This window comes from Seriola dumerili, unplaced genomic scaffold (assembly GCF_002260705.1).
Source record: "Seriola dumerili isolate Sdu_G_001 unplaced genomic scaffold, Sdu_1.0 BDQW01000267.1, whole genome shotgun sequence".
NCBI classification, from domain to species: domain Eukaryota; kingdom Metazoa; phylum Chordata; class Actinopteri; order Carangiformes; family Carangidae; genus Seriola; species Seriola dumerili.
The window spans coordinates 2,671,756-2,682,668 of record NW_019174522.1 but is presented as its reverse complement, the minus strand read 5'-3'; positions in this window follow the sequence as shown (position 1 = coordinate 2,682,668).

Here is a 10,913-nt window from a genome sequence, read left to right as displayed (position 1 = left end):
ACCATCTATTGTTCACAAGCAGAACCAGTCCACCTTTATTTTTTCCATTTGCTCCAGCGTCTCTGTCCGCTCGTACTGCAGTGAAGCCGGGTAAATCCACACAATGGTCAGGAGTGTTGTCGTTTAACCAGGTCTCCGTGAAACATTTGAGACTACACTCATGATATGCTCGCTGGTTCTTCACAAGTGCCTCTAGTTCATCCCACCTGTTGGCCAGGGAGTTGACATTTCCCATGAGGATCGATGGTCGAAAAAGCTTGTATCTCCATCTCCTAGCCTTTAGCTTAGCCCTGGCTCCGCATCCACGGAATGGCTTCTTCAGCTCAGCCGGTATGGGATGTTTTAATCCATATCTGGTAAACTTTAAAGCCAGGGATTCTTCCTTTGTGTACATTATTTTCTCCATCATCAGACGAAACAATGGCATAGAATAAAAAACATCAATCGACAAAACAAATATACTAATATGTACAAATATATTGCAAAAAAACTACGAGCTATGTGGACTTGCTGCCAATTGTTGCCAGGTGACGTCCAGCTTGAATATGATCTTTTCAAACAACTGCCTCAGGTCACCGTCCATTAAGATCCATGACTCATGTGTAGATCCTGGACACTGTACAACAATGTCTACAACTGTACTGGCAGCATCCAATACAGCCTGTTTGATGATGATGTGATTTTGTTTTTGTTTGCAAATACCTCCTCCTCTTGTGATTGTGTAATCATTTTTACATGCGTTCCATCTCTAGTACTGATCACAGCAGGTGATAGACCGGCTATTGCAATAAATCTGTTTTATTTCTTTGTAGTTGTTGAACATCTAAAAGAAATCGTATGAATGGTCCTATAATGTTGAGTCAGAGCGCATTTATTGTTTGGTGGATATATCGACTTTTCTCTGTTGTAGTAAGTAATGCAGTGTTGCCAAACACTTAATTTCTGCACTGATCAGGTAGGAGATTGCATCCCTCACAAACTCCACAACTATCATTATTACTTTGTGATTGAGTCAGTATCTTTTAAGTAATTCAGCATCGTGTAAGATTTCTAAAACCGTGCGATGTGGAATGACAGCAGCCCTTTTACGATTCTTTGTGATTTGGTCTTAGTGAGTTAGGAGTCCTCTCAACTGCTTCTAACTTCCCCCATACTTAGGTGCTACTTCTAGCGCTAAGTGGATTTGTGAATTACTCTAAGTTAGAAAAATTAGGAGTCCTAAAGTTAGGACTAATTTTTCCTAAATCAGCAAACTAAATCCTAACTAGAATCTACTTTTAGCCTAAAAAGCCCAAAAAAGAGACACAGTATCTGTTAGAACATGGATTGGCAATACCCAGCTATAGCTCATGGAGCTTGCCCTGTCTGTTAGAAGCCAAATCCGACGGTTCACCCAGATTTATCACTGATTTCAGGAAAGTGAATGCAGTCACCATGACCAATTCTTATCCATTGCTGCGAATGGAAGATTGTGTAGGTAACATGGGCTCTGCCAAATTTGTAATTAAACTGGATTTACTAAAAGGTTATTGGAAGGTGCTCCTGATGGAGCGTGCATCAGAAATCAAAGATTATTAATTGCAGTACACCATTATAACTTTCAGGATGTACAATGCCCCCGCTATTTTTCAACAGTTAGTAAATACTGTTCTGGTTGGTGTGACCAACTGCAATGCTTATCTGGATGACTTGTAAGCTCAGCTACCTGAGCCAAACACCTACAACCATGTTCAGCCACCTTGTGAAAGTCTCCCTCTCCCCATGGGTTTTCACCAGGTGGGGTGGAGTGTGGTAGAACAGGGCAGTACAGGGGCAATGGTCTGCACAGGAGGGTGCAGGGCATATGCACATGGCTCTCAAACACTTCCTGCCATACCTGAAGGGGAAGCATGTACTTGTTTACTCGCCACCACCTCGACCGAGTACCACATCAACCACCAGGGGGGCACCAAATCAACACGGTTGCTGCTGGCATCCTGGGACCTCTGACATGGGCGGCCCCATGGCTGGCCAGCTTGCAAGCTATGTAGTTCCTGGGGCAGAGGAACCAGGCTGCAGAGATCCTCTCCCATCACAAGCCCCCATTGGGAGAATGGCGACTCCATCCATGGGGTCTTTTTCAGCAGGGATGAGGTGGATTTCTTCGCCTCAGAGGCATCAGTACACTGCATCCTCTGATTCTCCTTGATGGAGAAGACTAGTCCTCTGGGTCAGGATGCACTGGCGCACGCCTGGCTGAGGAGCCTACTTTATGCCTTTCTACCAGTTCCTCTGATATTGCCCACACTTCATAGAGTGCTCCAAGAGGGCCACAGACTTCTGCTGGTGGCCTCCTTCTGACCAGCAAGGATGTGGTCCCCTCTGCTGCGCAGGCTCTGCCACGGCTTGCCGTGGCGCCTCCCTGACAGAGGGAATCTCCTAACCCAGTTAGGGGGTCAGATTTGGCATCCCAATCCCAATCCTCCAACTGTGCATTGGCCCCCTTGAAGGCCTGAGCCGCTACTGAACATTTGCGTGGAGGCAGTCAGAAAGACTATTGATAGAGCACCTTTCACATGTTTACAAAATGATAACAAGTGGAAACTCTTTTCATGCTGGTGTGTAAGTCAGTTTTATTGAGTTTTCTTTTTCGGTTGTTTTATTCTGTTTTCTTCTTTTCTAGTTTTATTCAGTTTTCTTCTGAAGTTTTATTTAGTTTTCTTCTGACGTTTTCTTCTTGATTCAGTTTTTGTCTTTATGTTGTTTTATTCAGTTTTCTTCTTCTGTACTTTTCTATAGTTTTCTTCTTCTTTAGTTAGATTCAGTTTTCTTCTGTAGTTTTCTTCAGTTGTCTTCCTCTGTTGTTTAATTCAGTTATCTTTTGTTGTTTTATTCCGTTTCCTTTTTCTGTTGTTTTATTCAATTTTCTTCTTCTCTAGTTTGATTTAGTTTTATTCTGTAGTTTTCTGCCGTTTTTTGTCTTCTCTTGTTTTATTCAGTTTTCTTCTTCTATAGTTTTCTGTAGTTTTCTTCTCTAGTTTATGCAGTTTTCATCTCTAGTTTTATTCAGTTTTCTTCAGACTGTGCAGAACCTGTTCACTTCCTGCAGATGGAACCTGAAGGGGACAACAGCAGGTTGGTGATGTAGGTGCAGAGTGACGACAGGAGAGAGGAGAGGATGGCGTCAGGGGACAGAAGATGGGGACAGATGTGCAGATGTCCACTAGGACCTGTAGGGGAAAGCACAGGAATCTCCTCCTGTTCACCTGAACTGCTGTTCACACCTGCACAGGATCATGTCGTTCTGGTTTGAAGTTTGTGCCCCACCTCCAGTGGAGTTGCAGAGTGCTTTGAAAGGCAGTTTACACAGGTACAGGTCTGTCAACACCACACATATGAATCTGATGTGTGTAGACAGTTCAAGGTACACGATTTGATCCACCTGATCTATGTCTTCAAGGTGTGGGGACTTTTCATGCCTTCACAGAGTGGCAATAAGGTCTCCCCCAGATGTAACACAGGTCCCCAACTTGACTCAGACCGGGACCTACAGTCCAGCATCTTGACCCTCAAGGCCTCATTGAACTGTATGTTGCAGCTAATGAATGTGTCTGAACATTAAATGATCCATTTTGAAGTTGTGACAGATCCTCACTGGACTGGGTTCAACTGTTTGATGTCAGTACTGACACCAAAACCTTGACTTTGATACAAATTCTTAACAGCACATTTTTAAAATGCCAATTTTATCAAACTCAAAACAAAAAGAAAATTACAAAACACATCGCAGTGCAAATTTTAGTTTTACTTTATTAGCTCCATACAGTCTAAAGGTAGATGTCCATGTGTTTGATTACAAAGCAGGTCTGGGTTCTATATTAATACTGTGAAAGTATCAAAGTGCTCAGTCCACAGAGAAATGCACATAGTCTGTATTCAGAAACTGAGACTTAAAACTAGCTGTCAGGACTTCTGGATCTGTGTGATGTCACAACAAAGCAGTCACCAAGCCATGCCCACCTGGACCCACCATCCAACACTTGCAGGATTTGGTTTCTGTGTTTACCTGAAATCTGTTATATTTTTTATTGGATCACTTAGAAAACAGTATCACTCAGAAAACAGTAAACCAACCTATTGTTACTACACTACACTGAGATGATTTTTATATCTTCTTATGTATTAACACTTCAAATAAAACACAAAAGAAGAGTCAGGAATTCAAAGGTATTCAACAGCCATTCACCAGTTTTATCACATCATGGTCCAAGCACGCTGCATCCTGATTGGCTCACTGACTGACACTGATGAGATTTACTAATTTACTCCTAAAGATATTGGATGACATCATTCAATCCTTGATAGTGTCAAATCAATTCATTCGGTTCATAAACTAAAAGTTCAATCCTCAGCCCTGCAGTCATGTGATAACATAATATAATCATAATCAATACTAATCTAATCTACTCTTCTGTGTTTCTGATCCCTCCTCTGCTGGTCTCCTCAGTTCTTCCTGTTCAGGGTTTCTGGAGAGTCTTTCCTCCTCTGACTCAAGGCTCTGAGGACAGAGTGGGGGTCACATGCTGTAGGGGAGACTGGGGATGGTTGTAACAGTATCACTTTCACCATAAAGGGATGACCTTAGAATCATGTGATTAGTTTCATGCCTGCCCACTTCCTCCCTGACCTTTCATGTGAAATAGCACATCTGTGTGAGGGGGATTTTACAGCCATAACAAATATGTTTAGAAAGCAAAATATTAATTGATCAACAGAAAATTATTTTGACAATTTATTGCTTGTATTTTTTTTTTTTTTTAATTTTCTATATTTTGATGAGTACTGAGACTGGTGAAGAATGATGTTTCCAGGATGCCATGATGTGGTCTGCACACACACTTAAATCCAAAGTTTGAAAGTGTCAACAGCAGCTCATTGTTGTGGATTACAGTCGTTAAAATTGGTGGTGAGTAGTAGTTGTTCTTGAAGAACCACAGCAAGACGCTGATGTGTTGGCACATTAGATGTATAATTTGTGGTGTGGTCTGAATGTTTATTTCGTCACTCTCAGTGTTACAGGTTGTAATGAAGCTGCTTGTATTTACAGTTTTTTTGCGACTGCTTACACACATAATACACACAGAATTTGGTTCACTGTATCAAAACTCAACACACAAACCGAATAAGACAGAACACTTGGAGCTGAACATCTCACTTCTACTGTATATCAAAATGAAACACTATCATCAAAAACTGTCAATCCTTTCTCAAAAGGGCATTTTTGAAAACAATACACTCATGCACCATCTGAATTACACTTTCAAAGTAAAGTAAGACACTGATGAACTTAACACAAAACATTGCTGTCATTACAACTTTACCTTTTCAATTTTTTCACACAGGCTTCACATGAAACAAAATATAGAAAATATTCAGGCATATTTGCCATTGTGGGTTCAACAAAACAGTAGAATTTTCAAGAAAGCAGTAGAATTTCCTACAAAAAAAGTAGGGATTGTTTAAGGATCCTGTCTTCTGTTTGGATCTGGCCACATCACCTCATTCACATCACAAGAAATATTAATCCCTGGCCAGGCAACAAGGAAAATATCACCTTGCATGCCTTATCCATCCCTTATCCATTCCTGAACTGACCCCACCTCAATGTCTCCACATGCCTCTTCCATGGCTTGCAGAAGAGGCATGTGATCGTAAACTTTCCACCACCAAGCTGAAAAGAATTCCTCAGTAGGATTAAAGAAAAAGGGAGTAAGGGGGCAGGTGAAGAATAGAAAAGTTGTTGTAATTGGTTAACCAGTCCCGGACCAGAGCAGCCCAATGGAAACTAACATTATCCCAGACAACAACAAACCTGGGGCTTCTCTGGTCCATCCTGTACAACTACATTATGTAGTGTGTCAAGAAACATGATGTGTTCCATATTGTAGGGCCCGAGGGTGGCATGGTGATGGAGGACACCTTGTAGACTAATGGCAATACACAAGGTGATATCAATGGCCCTTTGGCCTATAATATTTCAGCCCTGACCCCTGGTTTTAGTCAGAATGAAGCTGGCCTCATCAATGTAAATGAAGTCAGGAGGCTGCGCAGCTGCATCAAATTCCAGGACTCTGTAACAGAAAATGAAGAAGGATAAGTGAGGCGTTGTGTTTGTCTGTGAATATGGTGTAAGTAATTCTGGTGAAAAAAAACAAAAACAAAACAAAAGAAAAAACAGGATTACAATGTCTACATTTTCACAGAAGGATGGGGCTGGAATATGTTGGGTCAGATAGACAGATGCCCCCCATAGACACTACCCCCAGGTACACTGTTCATAGGTGAACAGACTTTGCCGTCCACCCTGAAGAGGTTGTCTGGCAGGTCTGGAGAAAATTATGAGAAAATGACAAAACATGATTTCATGATTAGGTTCTTTTTTTAACATACTGTACCATTCACAGTAACATTGAAACTGTATTACATATACTTCACAGCAGGAGCATAGAGCCACTGTAATATAGTCAGACTACATTTTGTACTGTGATGCAGAATGATGTGCAACAGTTACAAAGGTACAGTCTATTAGAAAGTTGAAGACATACCTGTTCTCCAGTCTAAATGTCTGTATTACGGACGCCACCGTGTAGCGACTGAGGTTGGGCTGGACTCTCTGTCCAGTATCAGGCCATGGTTGATAACATGTTCCACCAAAGTGGCTCTGATGTCATCGGATATATGTGTTTGTCTAGTGCCTGGTCTTCCTCTCTGTCTTTGTCTTCTTCTTCCTCGACCTCTTCTTCTCACTCTTGCTGCTTCCATGTTTGCAAAGATCTCACAAAAGCTAAACTGAGGTCTATATGTAGTGCTAAGGCTCATATATCTAAAAGTTATATGTCAAACCTGTTGAAAATTTAAAAAAATTTCATATATTGACATATATGTCCGGCACATACAAATATGTATGTTTATGTATGTTTGCTTATACTGCAGACATGTTTGTGTGTAGGTGTGTGTATGAGTGTTAAGGTGTGTGTAGATGGGTGTAGGTGTGTGTAAGTGTGTGTAGGAGTGTGTAGGTGTGCGTAGGGGTGTGTAGGGCTATGTAGGTGTGTGTAGGTTTGCGTAGGGGTGTATAGGGTTGTGTAGGTGTGTGTAGGGGTGTTTAGGGGTGTGTAGGTGTGTGTAGGGGTGTGTAGGTGCGTGTAGGGTTGTGTACAGTGTGATTAGTGCTCAAACACACACTATATATGTATAACATGTTGTGACCATATATGTTAATGATACATATTTATTTCAAAGAAAACATATCTACATACAGCGGGGAAAATTAGTATTGAAGGCGTCAACATTTTTCTCAGTAAATATATTTCTGGTGGGGCTAAATACTCCACTTTATTACACATAACTTAATTTATGGACATATATGTTTTAATTTCTTTGTATGTGTGGATTACTTGGTTTGTTACTGACATCTGGTGATAATTTCATGTCAATAGCCCCATTAGAAATATATTTACTGAGAAAAATGTTGACGCGTTCATTACTTATTTTTCCCGCTGTTTGTAGGCTATATGCCTTTTATTTTTTTCTTATTAATTTAAACATGTCTATCTTCCCATTTTGGGAAAGTCGTCTCAGACTTTTGGACCCTAATGTATACAATATTATATCAACATATACTGACAGGCTTTGGGGTGGATATATATTTATGTGACATACCCTATGTTTATAAGCATACATACATAAATATGTATCAGTAGATATGTGTCAGTAAATGAAACTGTTGTTGTTATTATAGGTTTCCTACATAATTTTGACATAAAATATATATGAAACCTATAAAAAAAAGAACATATATGTTCTTTGATTACATATGGCATATATGGACATTCAATATAAGTACATATATTACATTTATATATTTATTTTATTTTTACATTATTTATATTATATTATTTTATATTACATTTGTCTATGGTTAATAAATATTAAAGGTAAAAATGTACTTAAAAATGGACATTTCCAATTGTATCATTGAAATATTTCCATTAAAAATTTCATTTAAAAATAAAAGCCCAGCGTCTGGTAGTTTCCAGTGTTGTTATCAGTTTGTTCTGTGAGACATTCAATTGAAAAGTCAGAGTTGTCATTAAGATCAATTTCAGTTTAATTATTCACAACCCAAAGAATGAGAAAGAAAACAAGAAAGGCTCTTTAACAATCTACAGTCATCAACATCATCGTCGTCATATAACTCCTCATCATCAGAACAGATACAGCATCTGAGTGATCATATGAACTCTAGAACAGAATGTCTCCCTGTACGTCTTCTAAACACTGATTCTCTTGTTACTTTCTCCGTCCCTGTGGGACACTCAGATCTATGAAACAAACCCACCACATCACTCAGACTGGGCAGGAAGTGTGTGTGTGTGTGTGTCAAAGGTGAAGCTGAACTAAAACACAGGTGATGCAGGAGGAATGATGTGAGCAGCACCTGACTAGGTGGATCAGGTGGAGCGTGCACCTCACATCACATGCAGGTTTATAAACATAAAACATAAACATAGATCACACTGATTGATTATTTTTGTTCATTGTTCATTGATCAGTTATGAGTGTTTAGTAAGAAGAACAGACTGGCTGCTGTTTCTCCCACCTGCGTTCTGTCTGTGATCCATTAACAAATGTTCACGGTCTCTCACAATCTGTTCACCAGTTACAGTCAGTCAATGTGTTAATGTCCACACAGGACGGGGTTGAGCTCCAGCTGTTTTGTGACATCTACCTGCTGCTGACAGGAAACCTGATGCTGACGACCTGATGATGTCAGCCAGGTCAGAGGTCAGAGATCAGGCGAGAGTCCATCCCTCCATACTCCAAGTTAAGACCAATCAGCGTCCTATGAGGGAGCAGCTACTGGCAGCTGTGGGTGTGTCTTATGTGGCCTCCTGAAGAGGTTAGCATAGACGCTGCTTAGCATAAGTTGATCAGTTTGATTTGACCAACTGGTTCCACTAGTGGTGACATGGGCAGGCCACAGAATCTGACTGGTTTCCCAGATGTTCTGTATAACAACACATCTGGCTCCACTGTCACTGTCACACAGGTTGTTCTGATTCCTATAAATAACACTGATCATCCCTTTATAAAAGCTGCTGCTGCTCAACCTCAAACCCTGTAGCTACTGATGTACACAAGCAAACCACCTTCACTCTCTTTACCTCTCAACATCTGGATCAGTGTCTCCAGACCACTATCAACACGTCATGCGTCGTGCTGTCAGACTGGTTTCACACTCATCACCTTCACCAGTGTTTCTCTTTATCAGGACTGTTCTGTTCTGACGTGGTCACATGGTGATGTTTTCAAAGACTGTTACAGGACTGTCCAGACTACAGCCCCCACACAAACAATGTCAAACACTGGAGCTAGTTCACATCTGAATATGAAGGAAACACTGAGAACGGACAGAGGAGCCAAACCTTCTGATTCAAGTAAACTACCAGTCCAACGCCTGACAACAATCTACAGTCTCTATGATTCTGACATTAAAGCTCCATATAATATAAAGGTAGTTGTCCATGTGTTGATTGATTACAGATCAGGTCTAGGTTCTATATTAATACTGTGAAAGTATCAAAGCGTTCAGTTGACAGAGAAATGCACACAGCCTGCATTCAGAAACTGAGCCTCAAAACCATCCGTCAGCATTTCTGGAACTTTGTGATGTCACAACAAAGTCACCAAGCAAGTCTCACCAGGACCCACCATCCAACCATGCAGGATTTGGTTTCTCTGAGTGTTTAACTGAAATCTGCTATATTTTTATTGGATCACTCAGAAAATAGAGGCAAAGAGCCTCCTCTCCTCTGACTGGCTCACCGACCTGCCGTACTAGAGCTCCAGAGAGAAGCCTGAGAGGAGATGAAGAGAAAATATGGAGCTTTAAACATAGATTCTAGATGTCTGACTCCTCCAGCTGAACTCTTCCTGTCTTTCTTTCTACAGTGGAGATCAGACATTGTTCAGAAAGTTGGTCCACTAATGTGTGTCACTGTCAGCTTCAGTGCAGTTCATCCCAGACCAGTTCCATGAGGTTCAGATCTGGAGACTGTGCTGGTCTTCATCATGTTGCTGTAGGATGAAGCTCTGACCAACCAGTCTTTCTTCCTCTGTTCCTGCTCTGTCTCCCTCCACTCTGACAGCAGTATACAGTCCTACCTCCTGCAGCACAGTGTTGTCATAGTGATTATCAGAGGGTGTAGTGACACCATTTGTACAGAGGAAGTGTTTCATTTACTTCCACTGCTGCAGGACAGACGGATGTTCACTAGTTCCTTCATCCCTGATAAAGACCCTCACTGCTGACCTTTGACCTCACTGCTGACATTTCAATGTTGTGTATCTGTCAGTGTTCACACAAGTTATGATGAAGTGATCAGACAGGTTTTTAACAGAAGAGAAAAACAACAGTGGACAAAAGCTCTGTGATGTTACTGTCATGGAAACTGATGACTGAAACCAGGAAGTGACAGAGGACACTGACTGGCTGCTGCTTCATGCTGCAGAGACACTGATGAGTCCTACTCTCTGCGACATGATGTGGAAATGAAGTGCTGATCAAACCTGTGTGCTGTGTAAGTGGGACCCCCCCCCCCCCCACTGCTGTGGTAGTCTGATCTAGTGATGACTCAGTCTGAGAACCCCCCCCCCCTCTCCAGAAGGAGTGATGGAGAGGAGGAGTGATGAAGAGGAGGAGTATGATGGAGAGGAGTGATGGAGAAGAGGAGTGAGGAGGTGGTGTGGATGACAGATTAGTGTTAGCGGGAGAGTGAAACAGAGTGTTGGTTGTGTCACTACAGGACTGCAGTGCTGCTGACTCCCCCATCCCACCATCACACCGCTAACACCTCAGTGCTAACACCTCA